The 18867-nt window shown below is 36.8% G+C and overlaps 1 protein-coding gene across 1 annotated transcript in view; it reads left to right on the forward strand.

Annotated features, from left to right (window-relative positions):
• Window positions 1–556: 556 nt before the first annotated feature.
• LOC124408097 (protein artichoke) overlaps window positions 557–18867 on the forward strand; it is a 91670-nt gene continuing 73359 nt past the window's right edge. The window contains exon 1 of the mRNA XM_046884781.1: window positions 557–709. The gene's annotated coding sequence lies outside the window, so the exon portion shown is untranslated. The remainder of the gene's footprint in view (window positions 710–18867) is intronic.

Below are 18867 nucleotides of genomic sequence, written 5' to 3' on the forward strand. Positions count from 1 at the left end.
ATGATACGCGGTAATTACGTCGCGATTTTTTTTTACCCTTAAGAGTGATTGGATGCTTGATGAGGGATTGGCGACTTGAAGGAATTCATATTTCGATCTTAAGTTTTTCAAGAATTTTATGTTGTATAGTGATGCGGGACTGACTGGATTGTTTTACAGTAATTTCTCTTCTGTCTGGTAAAATATTCGAAGTAAATCTATTGGATGAAAAGGAGAAACACTGTGCGAAAAATTCGCGAAATGGAATTTGAAATTATCTAATTTTATGATACTTCGCCTCGAATTTAAATCACTTTTTCAATTGGTTTGGCGAAGAGATACGATCATCTGTTGAAACTGACACGATTAACCAGTTTCGTTGACCTTTGGTATTCAGGCGCTTCAACACCCTTGGGAAAGTGAAAAACTGACAATTACACACCCACGTGGAGGATAATTGAGTTTGTTTTTAATCAATAGTGCTCGACGAATTAATTGATTAGATTACGGTAAATTGAGAGCGTTGATCACTTTGAACTCTCTGTACGTCACCACCTTATTCCTTTGGAGGCGGGAACGTTTAAATCTAGATGGAAACAGTGATGGTTAAACCGTGAACGCAACGCATTCGTGTGCAGTGACGACGTCCACCGGAATAAAGTGATCAGTTAGGATTAAGGTCACGAACATCAGAATGCTCGCCCTTTATCGTCGACTTTGAACGCCGAAGGTGAGTGGATTGAAAAACTACTATCGTTTGGTGGGCTCATGATCTGTGAGACTGCTGTCAAGTTTTTTAATGAAAAAAGAGAAGGGAAAGTTTGACGAGTAATTCGTGTGGAAGAAGCAGGTAAAGAGCTTCGAATCTTTAGGTACTTGAATACTTAGAGATCAAAAGAATTTCAAATTCTTGTCGATGAAAGGAAAAGGGAAGGTCAGATATTCGTGAACGGATTTTTTGGATTCATGAATATCAAAATCGAATTTTTATGTAGCGTTGTTGGGAAACTACTGGCGGGATAGACGCTGAAGTGTTTAAAAAATATCTACGCTCTTTTTTTCAAAGAATATTGAGAAATCGTCGGAGTATGTTTAAACAAAGGCTTTGTTGAAATTGGTGACCTTAATTTTACTATTTGAAGGTAGCGACTCTCAATTTTTTATTTCCATTTGAATAACATGGGAAATTTTTTTTCTCAATTTTCGAGTTTCATTACTCGTAAACGAATCAATGTACAATAATAAGCGGGATGGATTTTTGTTGGAAATTGAACGCTTCATAAAAAAGGTCTGAATGAAGATTTGCGTAAGACGAACCGTTTTGAAGTTATCAAGCCTCGATTATTAAACTGTTCAAAACAATGATGTAATATTATTTCGAAAAGGTCAATGGTTGAAATTTCATAACTTCGAAACGGTTCGCCTTACGCAAATCTTTATTCAAATCTTTTTTACAGAGCGTTTAATTTCCTACGAAAATCTATCCTGCTTATTATTTTACACTGATTCGTTCACGAGTAATAAAATTCCAAAATTCCAAAAAAATGTTTCCCATGTTATTTAAATGGAAATAGAAAATTGAGAATCGCTACGTTTAAATAATAATAATAAGGCCTCTTATTTTCACAGGTTCATTGTTTACGGATACTCTAACGATTTTTTCAATTTCCTATGAAAAAAAAGATATTTGATTTTTTTAAAACATTTTAATAGACACTCTGCAGTTTCTGTATGAAATTACTCTGCCATCGATAAAACAGAATTTACTTAATGGGGAATTAATGGTGCAAACTTCACTTGCGACTCATTTCCTATCTAATGAACGTTACTTTTCTAAGTTCAAGTTAGTGCAACGCAAAATTTTTTACTTTTTCAAAAGATTCGAAGTAGAATCTTTCATGCCGAAACAAATGAATCGTACGATTTGGACGGTCAATTAGTTTCAGCTTCGGAGATGAGCTTCCGATTTGAAACGGGGTCAAAATGAGGAAAATTATTGCAACAATACATGCTAAGCGAATCGGTTATTTTACAGCTCAAGGATAATCTGGAATTCATTAAACCGTGATAAAGCAAAGTTGGCTAATATTTTATGAGGATGAATTTAATGACGTCACAGTAACGACGCATGTTCAGGAATAATCGTTGCTTATCGCACATTCAGGATTATCTGAAATTTGGTAAACCATGATAAATAAAATACATTTATATATTTCGAAAAGCTAAATCCTTCAAAATCATTCAAAAATTGCACAATAATGATTTTTTTGCCCTCAAGTTTCGTTACGTTAACGTTGCTGAATTCAATTTCAACTTCGTGGTTTTTTATTAAAGAAGAATACCTTAGTCAACAAACGAACCCAAGTATGTAGTACATTCTGCTAATATAATAATAAAGAAACTAACAAATGCGAGTAATATATTCGGTCAGCTGATGGTAATTTCAAGCTTCTGTGATTCATGGACTGAAAAGGATGACAAAAAACTAGAAACAGAAAAATCCACTACCGACATTTTTCCTTCTGCTCTGGAGTTTCTTTTTTTTTCCTGTTTCTTTTTTTTTTATCTTTCTTTAGGGATGGGAATAATAATACGAACCCCGCATTAACGGGAGCCAGATAAGGAAGGGAAAGACAATTATTCAAATTCGCTTCGCGTTTTTTGCGCGGGCTTACGACAATATTTTTCAACCTTCCGAGATTTTCAAACCCTTCAGGACCAAACGAGAATTGATATCAAAACAGTCAGTACCAGAGGAGAATTAAGCGATTCTTTGATACATGGTGTCAAGATTGAAGCTACAATTTTTTTAATCCATCTCTAACGAAGTTACAAAACGAATAAATCAAAACAAATTTTTCTATTTTCTATATCATTTTTTTTTACGAAAGTAAAAAATTTGAAACTGTAAATTGATAAATTATTTTTAGATGTTACCTAAGATCACTTTTGTTATTTTATTTTGATAATTAATTTGATTATTTATTTACTAACAATCATCAGTAAATGCCTTTTGATTCGAATATTTTTCCGCGTAAAATAGATCTGGCAACAGCGCATGTGACAGCTGTTTGTTGTTGTTGCCAGTGTTTAGTTGAGTTTTATTTATAAATTTGAAACGACTCAATTTTGACACAAAGGACGAATTTGCAAAGAAAAGAATTATGAAATGGAAAAAAAAAGTTTTCTTTCCGATGTTGCCACACTTTCACGAGTCAGATATGTCATTCATTTTTCAGTTTGGCTGACTGATATTTTTCCGATTTCTCCATCATTTAGATTAGAATATTTACAAAACTACATATCTATTAAAAATACGTTTTTTAAACATTTTTACGTAATCTAAGTGAGTTTCAACCACGATTTTCGTGTATAAAAAGTGATTAGAATGACAAAAAAGAAATTTTTGTTATGTAATTCGAAAGTGGACCCTTTAATTACACAGAAACTACTCGTCAGATCTTTCTAAAGAAATTATTTCATACGTATTCTGAGATTTGCCAAAAGAAAAATATCAGCGAAGGTGTAAATTTGGTAACTGAAACGCTGGGCAGCATGTGATCTATTTGTTCGTTTGTCAGTCGTTTGTTTATTCCTCTTTCTTAAAAGAAAAAAAAAAACTGTTTCTCCCTCTGGTAATTGTACGTTACAGCTGCAACGTATAATTCTGAAGATTTGTAAACAGTCTCGATCTAATTTGTCCAATGTTGGCTCCAATAACATCGAGCTAACGAGATCGAAAGTGAAATGAAAAAAGGAGACCATCGAGGAAGAAATTTCTCACCCACAGCAGCGACTCAAAAGCACGCTGAAGAAGTAATGATTTACTCTGGCATGCCTTACTGATTGCCCCAGTTCTAAGTCTATATTATTGTTAGACACTCTTCTTTATTATTCTTCTCTTCGCAACTGCAGCGTCTTCTCACCTCTAACGAACGCAGTCTCAAAATTCCTGCATCCCTCGGTGGGAATTCATGTTTGCTTGGTCGACGCTCCTCCGATTACATTCTTAGCTGGAGTTAATTGCTTCTAATCCTTTCCGAAGACCAAATGTTAGTCGAAGCTCATCGCCGCTCGTTGAGTCCATGAAGATGCGAGTCACTTTATACGGTTAATTATTCCTCAGCACGAGTTCTTGAATGAAGGGCAAAGCGATAATTAGTGACCCCAAGGAAAACACCATTCCTACCCTCTTTCACTGTCACATTGTCCAATAAGAGGATTGGAAAGACAGGAAACTTCATGAAAAAAGTTATATTAACGATATCAAAAATTTTGGCAACAAATTGAAGATTTTTTCTTCATATTTAACTTAGATTTTCAATGTTTCAATGTGAGAAAGACTAAGATTTTCCGAAAAATCGTGACGATGCGATTTTGAAAAAATTCATAAGTTATTCGTACAACTGAGTTAAAAGATGACGACCATATCGAAAATTGCACATCCCAACGATTAATAACAATAGACAAGTGAAAAAGGGTTGATTTGAAAGGGCGTCAGAGTAGAGAGAGGTTATTTGGATGGGGGAAGAAGAGGATCAGCGACGGTCGTTGGTGGAAGTGCGTTAAGCCCTTGGAGGTAAAATCGTCAAGAAGGAAACAAAGTGGATGTACGTGAAGGTCCCCAGGCGTACATTCGCAGCTAGGAAGAAATTGATGTTCAATGGTGGCCCTTTTCGCTCCTGGTTTTACCCTGCAGCCAGAGAAAGGCAAGTGTGAAGTTAAGCGAAGGGATTGCCCATTGGTTCATTCGTTTCCCACCACCGTGCGAAACGAAGTATCGAAGCCCTATTACACACGTAGGAATGCTACGAGTATTACCTCCTCTTATAACGACACGGTTGAATTTGATCGCAGGACGTGTGGCTCCCTCAGGCAACCGTCGAAATTGAGTCCTGGCACGTGACATCGAATTTGGAGAGCATTTTTGACCCCCTTTATAACTTCGCTACAATGAATATCCGGACCTTTTAGATCCAAGTTTGTTCAGCTTCAGGAAATGCATACGGTTTCCAAATAGTTGGTAATCCGAATAGAACTATCCTATAAACAATTCCATATGTGAACGTGAAGCAAGCACCGTTAAATTGATTTGTAATTTCGTGAAGGGTCAACCATATTGGAAATCATGCTTTTGAATTCCACTGGAATTCTTTTTTACGATTAGAGGGCAGAGCTGAACAGAAATAAAGAATTCTTTTATATTGACCTGATTTTTTCCGTCAATTTTGGTTTTCGAGAATGTAAAATTTACGAATAAAATAACGATTGTATTGGATTAGTGCTGGTTTTTATGTTATCGTAGTATTTTAAGGGGTAGGGCGGGAGGCGGAGGGGGGGGGGCGTTGGTTTTTAATACAATCATAATTTTATTCCTAAATTCTACGTTCTCAAACACCAATATTCTTTCTTTTTTTCTTTTTGAGCTATGTATTTTTCTTTTTGCTCAACTTTACGTATTAAAGGGAAAAAAATTGAATTTTTTCATTTAAATACTGTTTTTTTGAGTCATATATAAAACTGTCGTTAATGTAAGTAATTTGAAGCTCTTAGCAACATTCTTAGAATTTCATCACTGATCTTATTTACAATATTTGAAGAACCTGGTCGAAAAAAAAACCCGGATTTCACCCTTTCACTATTGGTAAACTTTTCTTAAATTCGTCACGTTTCGTTAAGTTCGAAACTTCGTAAGGTCGCGTAGAAAAAGTGACAAGTGAACGAAAAATCTGAGAAATTTTAAATCTGAAGATTGAATTGATCGTCGGAAACCTTTCGGACTCTGTCGAAAAAGTGAATGTTATAAAAGAGGACTGTTTTGACCCGTTCCGACCGTTTCCGGACCCGCCCGAACCTTTCCGAATATCTCCGGACCCACCCGAACCTTTCCGAATTTTTCCCGACCGTTTCCGTATCCACTGGAACCCGTCCGATTTTTTCCTGATTTATTCTGACCGTTTCCGGAATCACCCGAACCTTTCCGAATTTTTCCGGACTCACCCGAACTCGTCCGATTTTTCTCCGAGCCTGTTGACTGCATTTTTAAAATCACACGTGAAGCTGTGCAAATTGGAACAAGAGCTTGATTTATCATAGATAATTTATTTTAACCATTCTCTGATTTCCCTGACAAAAATGTGAGTAATCAGATCGAATAGCTGCGAAAAATGGACGATGATTAAATATTGAAATTCTTCAATTCCGCCATGGTCGAGCTTTTATTTGCTAATCCTTTCAAGCTCACTTTTGCCGTTCGTTCAACTCTGTATAAAACGTTTTACCTATAAACCGCACCGTATGAAGAGAGTATTTGTGATGCATTCAACCGCAATTTAATTACATAAATTGACCACAACTCAGGCACGAATAGTCACATATGTACTATATATTGCAGAATCAACTAGGGAAACTGCCTACCCATTACTGTCCTACCATGATCGAAAAAAGTTTCCATCATAGAGGCGCGCCGCAAATACGTGGTGCAGGTGCATCGTCAGAGTAAACGAATATAAAAATTGAAATACGGATGACGTTTGGATTTCTGCAACATTTTAAGCTATTGTTATAAAAATCACTGAGCGCGTAGAAGCATTTTTCTCTTTTCGAGTCTCGGTCGATTTTAGTAAATACGAGGTATTCCAATTTTTAACTTCGTTTCTCTATCGTCAGAGAAAATGCAAAGTTGAGTTTTCACTAAATCTCGTCACTCTTTTCGATATCTCGAGAACAAATTACCGGATTTCAATGATTTTAGTCTTAATCAACGCAGCTTTTCTAAACTTGACACAGATTGGATTTTGGCTTGATCGGTTCAGTATTTTGGAATTATTTAAGTATCGAAATTCCAGATGATAAAATATAAACGGTGATATCTTGAGAATGGATGAAGGGATTTGAATGTAAATTGGTACCATAAAATTTTTTGGGTCACTGATCACGAATCTAAATCAAATTTGAAGAATTTAAATTAGAAATAGAATAAAGCCGCTTGTTTTCTCTGTTTTCTCTTCATTGTCATCTATAAGAACTTAACCGTTTCTCTCATCGTCGAGAGTTTAGTTTCCAGCGCATGCAAAGGATAAATCAGATCATACATTCAACCATCCGTTTGAGAAAAATTATTGCAAACGGCAGGTTGACGTTTGCAATAATTTTGGCTGACACGTGTGGTCAGATATTATTGTAATATTCATACGAAAAACAATCCCTAATGTGAGGTTATCGGAATAACTGGTGAGTTGAAAAAGAAGAAAAAAATGAATAATTGAAACAAGAATTCTGCTAATAACACATGAGCCAATATTAATGTTTGACTTTTTGTCGTTGAATGTTAAAAATGTTGAAAAAGAAAATAATTACATCGAAGCGTATAAATTTTCAGCTATATTTTTTGATTGTTCATCTAATTCAACGTCATCCACACAATAGAGGCTTTCAAGTTCGTTCAACCTCATTTCACATCTCCATAGTAAAATGAAATTATATTTTCAAACTAAATTGGTCACGGGATTGACGCGTCGTGCTTTAACAACCGGAAACTCCGTCATTACGACCCGTGTGTCATATTTACCGAAATTCAGAGCAGGAAGCGTTTATATCTTCGCACGATTTTCTTTATCCGGTGTCGTATTGTATGCGTATATATATATATATATTAGGGTGGCGCAAAAAAAACGACTATTTTTTTTTTTTCAGTCTCGTGTGACAACATGTTAGTTTTTGATGTTTTAAGAGCCCACTCCAAAGGACAGCTGAGAAAAAAAAATTTTAAGAGGTCGCTCCAAATTTTAAAAAATGTCAAAAATCGTCAAAAAATTAAACTAAAAAAATTACATTTTTAGTATTTTGTTTGATTTTTAATTCATGTCGTAGTGTATTGTTATCGATTCTTTCTTACTAAATTGGAGTAAAAAAATTTATGAAATTTTGATATGAATATTAAAATGTCGCTTAAAAAGATCTAAAGAAATGCACCAAAAACTTGAAAAAAAATTATGAGCTACCTTTCGAAATTCAAATTTTGAACTGAAACTTTCGGAAACTTATTTTTCTTTTGTGTATAAAATTATACCGTAACAAAAAAAAAAATTATATATATATATATATATATATATACGTGTATATACAATTCAGATGAAAGTTGACCCACGAGGTACGATTTTGGTGGAAAAAAACCCCAAAAAAAAACAGAAAAACAACAACAGAACAAGGAGAACTTGATACAGAGGAAATGAAATGGGTTGAAGGAAGGTAGGTAATTGCATTGACCTCCCGATTGGCACCGAGGGTCGAAGCTTAGTCGGAATGATATATTGCCATCCGTTCCCCACGGCGTACCTCAGCTGATTCGTCGAAGTGCTCTCTCAAATACTTGACTAATGAAGGGGGGAAATGGTGTAATTGACGGTATTTCCGAGGCCGCGTTGTTCCTCTTTTCGGTGAAATCGATGTAGATATGTACATACGTGCAACGACGCCTTCTGCTAGGTCGAAGCTGGACGCACTTCGTTGGATGTAATTTTTTACTTGGTTTTTTTTTCAACGAATTTCTTTGGTCCATTGATAAATTTTTAAAATTTTTTTTACTTTTTTCTTCCTCTTTTTATTATTTACTTAGGACTGGTTTGCTTCGGTCTCGTTACGCTGGAAAATATCAGCGAAAACTGCTTTTCCGATTCACTTCTACTTGTAATAATAATAGGACCAAGCATCAATTGTTTGCTATTTTCTATAGAAGTTGTAATGACATATTATTTTTTTTTTTGAAAAACCATAATGGCGTTCATTTTTCGAATCTCAATTATTATATCCGAGCATGCTTTTTTACTGGATAATTATACGCCATTCGATTCATCTCGCTTTTTAAGGGACGTAAATTATACTTATTTCTATAATTAAAGTCTACCTATAGTCTCAATATAAACTATACTTTATTATAGTGCATTAATTTTACAACGCATTTTGTTAAAACTTTATTTATTGTACACGGAGTCGCGGTTATTATAGATAAAAGACAGAAACTCGGCATATTTCTATAAAGTTTTAACTAGAGTTTTAATTTATTAATATTTAAGCGTGAGTTAGCAATCTCAAGGATTTTTTTTTTTTTTAACGTTTATAGAGTTGCGACAGTGATTATACTGTGACTTTGTATTGCGTAGTGTATTCCCCAAGGGATCGATTAAGATGGAAAGTTGAGATTTGTAATTTACCGTGGAATTATTTTGCATAAAAATACTAACCAAAAAATACAGGCCCATTTATTTTTGGAACTTTATCGACAATCTCCATCTCAGATATGATTAGATTTGCTACTTCCAGAGAAATCATTTGCTGAATTCTGATAACAAAAGAATCTAGTAAGATCTGAGAAAATTTTTAAAACCTCGTCGAAAATTGAATTCTCATTACAACAAAGAATATTTCATTTTGAATAATAGCTATAAGTATTCGTAAGAGATAAATACTTTACTATACGCGATTCTTTGATCGTATAGAAATTTCTTCGATTGACAAAAGGCCGAATTTCTAATTCTCTTCTTAGAAATCAGTCGGATTTAAGCAGACTTCAAAATCCGATAAAGAAGAGTCGAGCGCTTTTTTTCCCCTTTCATTCTGACTATGACGTAACACGTCTAGAGAAAACTCCGTTTTGCTTTTCTTTCGAGTACCAGGTACCTACAGTTTTATTGTTACAGCTCGAGTGTTCTTTCGATTCAGATCCACTCTAGCGAAAGCTAATGTCGTTTTCAATATGTTCACTACCTGATGTCGAAATAAAACAAACCAGAAACACTTTTTTTCTTCGACAATTTTCGACAAACTTCAGCGATGATCTCGAAAACTGCCAAGTGATAAAAATCTGAAACCGATAAAAGTTGCCAGTCGAATGAAAAATTTGTGAAAGATAATTGAGGAAAAAATGTATTCCAAAAAACTAGATATTTGATTGAAAAAAAAACAAAAAAAAAAAAACAATTTGATATATAAACATAGAAAAATATAATCTTTTTTTTGTTACAAGTAATAAGGAAGAAGAAGTGAAGGGTTGTCGGTTAAACATTGAGAATCGATTAATTTCCGGTAGAACCGGAAGTTCAAATCAAATATGGGACACGTTAATTTTTCATGCCGATCATTTAATTGTAAGATCCTGTAACAGAGTGTTCAGTTATTTGTGGAAACGTAATTCCCTGAGAATTCTAGGTTTTCCAAACAAGAATTATTATATTCATCCTGGTTAAATTTTTTATGAACCTAAGATAAAAATGAGTATATTCTAGATACGATATCAAATTCCCTGAGAATTCCATAATTTCCATAAATACTGAACACGCTGTATAAGTTTTGAATTTTCTTATCCAACCGTTTCCGAGATCATCGCGAGAGTTTATGGGACAGATCAAAAGAGCGAAATTTTTCTAAAAACTTGTTTTTCGATTTGTACAGGTTCGAAAACGTAAAGATACGTTGGAATTAAAGAAAAAAAAAAGTGATTTTCGACCGGAAACAATACTCTTTTTATATAATTTACTATAAGTGTAACACAGTAGATCATACACTTGAGAAAATTATCTCACGTCTGCACTAAATCAAGAGTCTTTTATTCGCGAGCAGGAAAAAGAAGATCCAGGAATTTGACCCGGTAGAAATGGCGAACTGATGGTACGACTGACTATTCAATTTGACTTGACTGTTCCATTTGCGTCAGCCTCCGAATGAAATACGCCCACGATGTTGGATAAACGAAACTTGTTCTAACACGGGACAATCTTATTTCACGCCGTTATTATATTTTGTATTTACTTTCGTTGCCAGCTTTGGGATAAAGTGCTTCGTTTCAACTTCCTGTGTTGAGTCGAGAATTTGGGGTAATTGAATTTTTATCTCCGTGTCAAGATTGTAAGAGCAAAACATTCTTCTGACAATGAAATTGACCGTTTCGTTTTTCTCTCTGTCTCACTCTTCGTCTGTTTTATCTTCTTTATTTTTTATTTTTTTTATCTTTTTCTCTGTTTGTTTTTTTTATTTTATTTTATTTTTTTTTTTTTTGCACAGAGTGATACGGACAAGGTAGAACTGACATTTAACACTGATACTTTAATCCCGAAGTCGCGGAGAGTTTCACAATCTGACAGACATAATTCACGTGCAAGTATTTAATTAAACACTCGATGTATGGTAAAAAGCGTGCACAGTTTCACGGGGTTGTTTTATTTCCGATTTTTCTTTTTCCTATCGACTAACGCGTACGGTTATCACGTCATAGAATCAGGTGCGAGGTACGTAAATATATTAACTCGGTAAACTTTCCACGGCGAGAGATGAAAAGCTCGAGGTTATTCAATATTCCTAATAATTAGCAGCCTCGTGTCGCTGCGGGTACTTCGTACCTCGTCGATGTTCAATTTGGTGGAAAATGCCTGGATTTTTTACAACACACTTTTTACCTCACTTTCGGAGTATCGACATCATGTACATTCACAGGAGTGAAGTAGATCCTGTTTGGCTATTCCTGCAAATTAGTCTCACTGAACAGACCGTTGTGTAATTTAAAATTATAATGACCCGTTGTACACCTCGAAAACGTGGGGATGCAAAATTCCTATACCGCTCAAGCGATCAGAGTGAGACTTAGGCAGTTAATGCCTTATTTTGGCAAGAAGTGGAGCGTCTTTTTACTTTTTCAAAATTTTGAAAAAAATTTTACAGATTGGTTACCACCTACAGAAATTGGCCAAATTTTCACAGTTGCACTGAATGGATCGAACTATCTGGTATGATGCCACTCGGCGGTGATGAAACACACATTTCGAGCCCAGTACCATGAGATTTGATGGTGAAATGACGAAATGGCAGCTGATCTGGTTTTCAATTACGAAGAACACCGAAATCTCATTTTGGCGAGATTTGTTACCGATATTACGCGCCTGCCAGTAATGTATGCGTGTAATATCGGTAAAAAATTACCGGCATGCATGAAAGGTCGGTAACAAATGTCGCCAAAATGAGATTTCGGTGTACTTCGTAATCGAAAACCAGATCTGCTGCCATTTCGTCATTTCACCATCAAATCTCATGGGACTGGGCTCAAAATGTGTGTTTCATCACCGCCGAGTGGCATCATACCGAATAGTTCGATCCATTCAGTGCAACTGTGAAAATTTGGCCAATTTCTGTAGGTGGTAACCAATCTGTAAATTTTTTTTCCAAATTTTGAAAAAGTAAAAAGACGCTCCACTTTTTGCCAAAATAAGGCATTAACTGCCCAAGTTTCACTCTGATCGCTTGAGCGGTATAGGAGTTTTGCTTTCCCGCGTTTTCGAGGTGTTCAACGCTTCTTTATAAGCACCTTAAGACATCCTGACAATTTTGTTCGGCATTTTTGACACCAAATATTTTTCATGGCTGCAGTATTTTTAGCAGAGTTTGAACTTTTCGCGGGTGAAAAGAAAGCAGCACGAATTGAACAGGATTTGAAGTTCGAAATTCTATAGGAGAAAATTTAGTGAAACTTTATACAATATCAGAAGTTCAACTGAATGCAACTGTAGAGAAGATAACAAGTTTTTCTCTGAAATACCAGTATCGTGTAAAAAGTGTGACGAGATTCATGGAATGAAACAGTTCTTGGCGTGACACTCATTTATCGTTCCGTGTCATGTTTTGGAGGACACGTTTTCTAATCGTAGTCAGCGATGTCGTTTGAATAAAAATTCCACGTCGGCCAAATAATTAATCGCATTCAGAGCGCTCGGAGTCTTTCGCCTCGTTTTATGATTCGTCATTCTTTATTCGGCTTGAGCTTCGGTGTGAATATTATGAGATTTTGTTTGGATTGAAGATGAAACCAGAAATTAAAGCAATTTAACGTGGATCAAGGGCTCGCGGAATTCCATCCACTCCTTTGGCTCTTTAATTATTGCATAATGTGTATAATTAAATAGGAATTAGTAATATCAAAGCACGAAGTCCATTATATTCCAAGTGCCTTGGTTCTGATTTATAGACGTTCAACTGCGTCTGGTATTTTTCTTAACTTTTGACGTTTCAAATTTAGATGTTTTGAAAAAATCAAATTCGTTACGAGGAAGCAAAACACGATAAATGCTGTCGATAACGGACCAACAAGTGTCGCTTGACCCAAAGTGAATGCCTAAAACGTCTGGGATTCTGGCAGGATTGAAAATTTCCTTTGTTCCATCGCTGAGGAAGTAAAGAGATTAAAGCGAAGTAATAGCTTTTTTGGTCCCATAAAGTTCCGACCCCCCTCTTAATCCTCTAGACTGACAAACCAGTCAACGGAGGTCATCTAACCGGGTGCGATATTATTGAAAATCTCGGATTAAGTTAGGTTATATTAGGTTAGGTTAGCGATCCGGATTGTCGGGTGCAATATTATTAAAAATTTCAAGATTAGGTTACGTTAGGTTAGGTCAGCGAAACGATTTGCCAGGTGCGATATTATCAAAAATCTCAAGATTAGGTCAGGTTAGATTAGGTTAGGTTAGCGATCCGGATTGCCGGTACAATATTACTAAAAGTTTCAAGATGAGGTTACGTTAGGTTAGGTCAGCGAACCGGTTTGCCGGGTGCGATATAATTGAAAATCTCAAGAACAAGTTAGGTTAGATTAGGTTAGGTTAGCGATCCGGATTGCCGGGTGCAATATTATTAAAAATTTCAAGATTAGGTTACGTTAGGTTAGGTCAGCGAACCGGTTTGCCAGGTGCGATATTATCAAAAATCTCAAGATTAGGTCAGGTTAGATTAGGTTAGGTTAGCGATCCGGATTGCCGGGTGCAATATTATTAAAAATTTCAAGATTAGGTTGTGTTAGGTTAGGTCAGCGAACCGGTTTGCCGGGTGCGATATAATTGAAAATCTCAAGAACAAGTTAGGTTAGATTAGGTTAGGTTAGCGATCCGGATTGCCGGGTGCAATATTATTAAAAATTTCAAGATTAGGTTACGTTAGGTTAGGTCAGCGAACCGGTTTGCCAGGTGCGATATTATCAAAAATCTCAAGATTAGGTCAGGTTAGATTAGGTTAGGTTAGCGATCCGGATTGCCGGGTGCAATATTATTAAAAATTTCAAGATTAGGTTGTGTTAGGTTAGGTCAGCGAACCGGTTTGCCGGGTGCGATATAATTGAAAATCTCAAGAACAAGTTAGGTTAGATTAGGTTAGGTTAGCGATCCGGATTGCCGGGTGCAATATTATTAAAAATTTCAAGATTAGGTTACGTTAGGTTAGGTCAGCGAACCGGTTTGCCAGGTGCGATATTATCAAAAATCTCAAGATTAGGTCAGGTTAGATTAGGTTAGGTTAGCGATCCGGATTGCCGGGTGCAATATTATTAAAAATTTCAAGATTAGGTTACGTTAGGTTAGGTCAGCGAACCGGTTTGCCAGGTGCGATATTATCAAAAATCTCAAGATTAGGTCAGGTTAGATTAGGTTAGGTTAGCGATCCGGATTGCCGGGTGCAATATTATTAAAAATTTCAAGATTAGGTTGTGTTAGGTTAGGTCAGCGAACCGGTTTGCCGGGTACGATATTATCGAAAATCTCAAGATTAAGTCAGGTTAGATTAGGTTAGGTTAGCGATGCGGATTGCCGGGTGCAATAGTATTAAAAATTCCAAGATTATGTTAGGTTAGCTTAGGTCACCGAACTGGTTTGCTGAGTGCAATATTATTGAAAATTTCAAGATCACGTTAGGTTAGGTTATGTCAGCGAACCGGTTTGCCGAGTGCGATATTATTAAAAATACCGAGATTGGGTTGGGTTAAGTTAGTTTAGTGAACGAAATTGCCGAGTGCGATATTATTGAGAATTACAACATTAGGTTGGGTTACGTTAGGTTAGCGAACCAGATTACATGGTGCGATATTATTGAAAATTTCAAAACTGCAGAGTGCTCTTCACGGCTCGATCGCTAATCGCGAGAGTGACGTGAATATGCAGGTATGTACCCAGGCTCGTGCGCATGTGATATCGAAACGCTGCGCCGCGCTGGGATGAGAATGGGGGTTGCATCAGGAATGCTGGAGGTTCGATCCCAGGAGCCGATGGTGTATGACAATGGTTTCAGACAGCTTCCTATACTCCTCGCCATGCATTACCATAGCTATATGCGTCTCGGCTTCACCATCATGCGTGTATCTGCGTTCGGTACGTGAGTTGGCAGGCAGACTTGGGGCACATACACCGTTTGATTAACAGGTTCAGTGCGGACGCGGTGCGCGTGACGGTATGAGCCTGTCATCAATTACCCTCCTCTCCACACTCCTGGCTTATTTCTCCCCCCGTCATTCCCTGCTATAATTTTGAATATAGACGAGACGTGTGGGCGTAGTCTCTATGCGTCTGTCTGCCTGCCCACTTTAGTATACGTAAACATCGACCGTTCACCACTCTGGAACATCGGGCACATTGATCCGCTCCTGCCTTTATCCGAATTCGTTGAGACCTTTATTCGGCCCAGCCCTCTAGCTTGGGCAACCCCTTTAACCTTCCGTTTTTTTCACTTTTTTTTACACGCATTCATGACGCTGGCTTTGCTCGATGATGAATATTTCCAAATTCCGGCCGCCGGTTATAAATCCTGATCAACTGGAATGCGTGATCGGTTGACTGGTACGAGTTTCTCCAGTTTTTTTGGTAATCACGTACAACCGACCAAATTACACCAAATTCGGTACCCGAGGTTTTTTGGGTCCCTGATTTCGTTTGAGAACTTATTTATTGAATTTCTCTCGCTATGAGGGTGAAAAAAGGGATAAATTGGGGCAACTTCTCAGTTTTATTATGAATTTTTTTGGTATATTCATATTTGGAATTTGGTGTATGTGCATAAGTGACCCCCAAAACGGTTGTGTCAATTTTTCCCCAAATCTATCGAGAAATATCATAGTTATTCATAAATTTTCATGTGCGATCTATTGCTAGTTTGGACACTTTTTTCTGTACATATATGATCCATCACCAGTCAAGCGGTTGATCAAAAAAGTAACCTGATCACAGGGGACCTTATACTTCATAGCCATCCGTTATATACGTACACAGCGGACTTAAATCAAGACGCAGGAATGAAGGATGAATAAAAAATTACACCTTGGACGTCAACATTTGTTCAAAAAGACTTGAAGAATGTTAGGGTCCTGATCCAGAACCATTCTGGCTTTCACAATCGGGCATCTTTGTTACCGCTCTATCAGATTCATGTCAGATTCACGCAGTAACATCTTCTTAAAAAGATCTTGTCACGATTGTTTAACGCAAATGTGGGAATAGAATTGGAAATCGAAAGAAACAAATATAATCTGAAAAACGAAGAACAAAAAGAAATGTGCAAAAAAGTAACATACACGAAAATGTCAATATGAAGGAACCTCTCGATAATGCTGTGATGTAACTTCCAACGTTAGGTACTCTTTACAGATTACATTTGAAGCTAGCACAGAGGGTAAAACCTTGATGATAAATTCTATGCCTTGATCCTTCTTTTCTAATGGCTTATGCAAGTGTTAAAATGTGTGCCAATTATACACATTGCCAATTTCGTCCTGAATTCGTTAGCACTACTATAGAATTCCGGAAACATTCTTGACATATAATTTCCCTGTAAGGGATGAGTGCAGCTATTGAATAAAGTCATCTTCCAATGTCCAAGTCTTATTGTTCCTCATCTGGTATCAAGGATCCTCAGATTTCTAATGACTTATTATTAGCAGAGAACTTCTTGACACTGAAATATTCGTAATATTTTGAAACGTCGTTTCAACATCGACGTCTAGTCGCTTGGATTAGCCAGTTAGGGATCCAAGAGGGACGTTAAGAGTTTCCTGGATTTGACTGCTCCAGGTCTTCCCAGCGGATAGTTCAGCCAGTGTTTCTTGAAACGACAACCTGTTAACCGGACATCTCTATGGGGAATGGGGTAAAAAATAGAGAGGGTAGTAATACACCAGCAGAGGGAGGAAAAATGTAGTATACACGCTATAGAGACCGCGGAGAGCACGTTATGAATATTCATCGGTGTCGATGGAAAACGGTACCGCGTCCTTTGTTCTCCTACTCTACTCCAGCTTATAATACCCGCCCTTTTCATCCTCTGTCCCTATTCTTCGGCCAGCTTCATTTACCACGTTTGCGAATTATCTCGTGTACCTACCTACCCATCTCATTCCTTGGGCATGATTGACGTAAAGTAAATTAAGCGCGTACAGTCTGTTGAAAAACCTGCGAAGATCACGAACTCGTAATTCAATCATGGATTCTAGGTAGCCACTGAAGTTTGGCTGTTGTTTCTCGATTAAATTATTACAACTTGAGAAAATTTCATTCTATTTTTATTAAACTCAGGTCATTTTGTTTTTAAACCAATTTTTACACTCATCTTTTCACGAAGCTAATATTATTCACAAACTTCATCTATTTTTCATCTGAAGAATAGAAGTTCGAAGATCACTTTTCAAAATCAGTTTTATATTTCCGGTAAAGGTTAGTCACATTGTCGTAGCGATTTACGTTTCGAAAGAATCCTTATTTTGCAATTTTATTCTGAAGCCTAGTGAATTGAAACGAGTAAAAATAAATCGATATTTTGAAAACTTAACCTCTTCAAAGTTCCTACAAAACTGCAAAACAATCATTTCTTCCCCAAATCTTTTGTTACGCTAACGTTACTACCTTCCACCTCAGTTTTTCTAGGACTTTCTAGGATTTCGTTAAATCTTTTTCACACGTATATAATTGCATCCTGACAAGGCGACAGCAGCTGGCGTATCTCGATGGTTCTTGCAGCTTTTGATTCGCGGAATCTAATATAGAGTATCCGGAAGGAAGGCACGATTAGGGGTTGAGCAAAGAGTGGTACCTCGATGTTCTTGGGGTAGGTAAAGGACACGGTGCAATTTACATACTACCAAGTAATTACCATGATTGCTCGACGATTCTGTCGTAATTGCGAGTCTAATTGCTGCGTTTTGCAGCCTTGTGTCTTTTTCCCGCAGTCCTATATTACCCAGGTCGGCAGTGACTGCAGGCACTTGTCTTCTGTAATAGACCAAATTTGCGGTTAACTTTGCCGCTTCACGCTTGAGGTACAAAAACTCAATTAACCTTACCATCCTCGTGCTCGAGTGAATTTTGCAACTGGGACATGCGTACACAGCATGGTGGTCCCAGTTTAGGGTGTCGAAGAATTTTTGCCTCCGCATCCCTCAAATCAACTTCAAATAATTAAAAAACAATTACCTAATTTTTTTACATTTTTACCTCAACTCTAAGATAGTCTTCGATTTGTGGTCGAAGTTTCTTATGAAAATTTTTTTCTTTTTCATAATTGATTTAAGAGAAGAAGAAATAACCTTTTAAAAAATTGACAATCAAATTAGATAACACAAAGAAGAGAACATAACTTGTTAAATTCAACAGACCGATAAAACGAAGACTCATCTCAATGATACTGTAACCGGTAATTTGTCCTTCGAATTCAAAGTCGTCTACCGCGGAGTTTACAAGGATAATTGAACAATCGAGTCAACTTGTTTGTATCTACATACCTCATACGTACCACAGCCCAAGTAGACACTCGTTTCAGTCAGTAACCACTGATCCGCACGGTCATGCTAGACGGAATTATGCTCAGATCTGTTTATGATGAAACAACAGTCGCCAAAAATACTTGAGAAGTTAAATTTACGTCCAGTTTGCCCCGCTTGGAAACATTAATTCGTGGGGGGGGGGGGGGGGGGGGGCGAAATGTTGGTACAGCAACGTCTCAGGAAACAAAAATGGCACAGAAAATTAAAGGGTAGTTTTGAAAACTACGAAAAATTTCGATTTAGACGTTACACAAACTATGAGATTTATTTTTTCA

The sequence above is a fragment of the Diprion similis genome, chromosome 7 (genome assembly GCF_021155765.1).
Source record: "Diprion similis isolate iyDipSimi1 chromosome 7, iyDipSimi1.1, whole genome shotgun sequence".
NCBI lineage: Eukaryota > Metazoa > Arthropoda > Insecta > Hymenoptera > Diprionidae > Diprion > Diprion similis.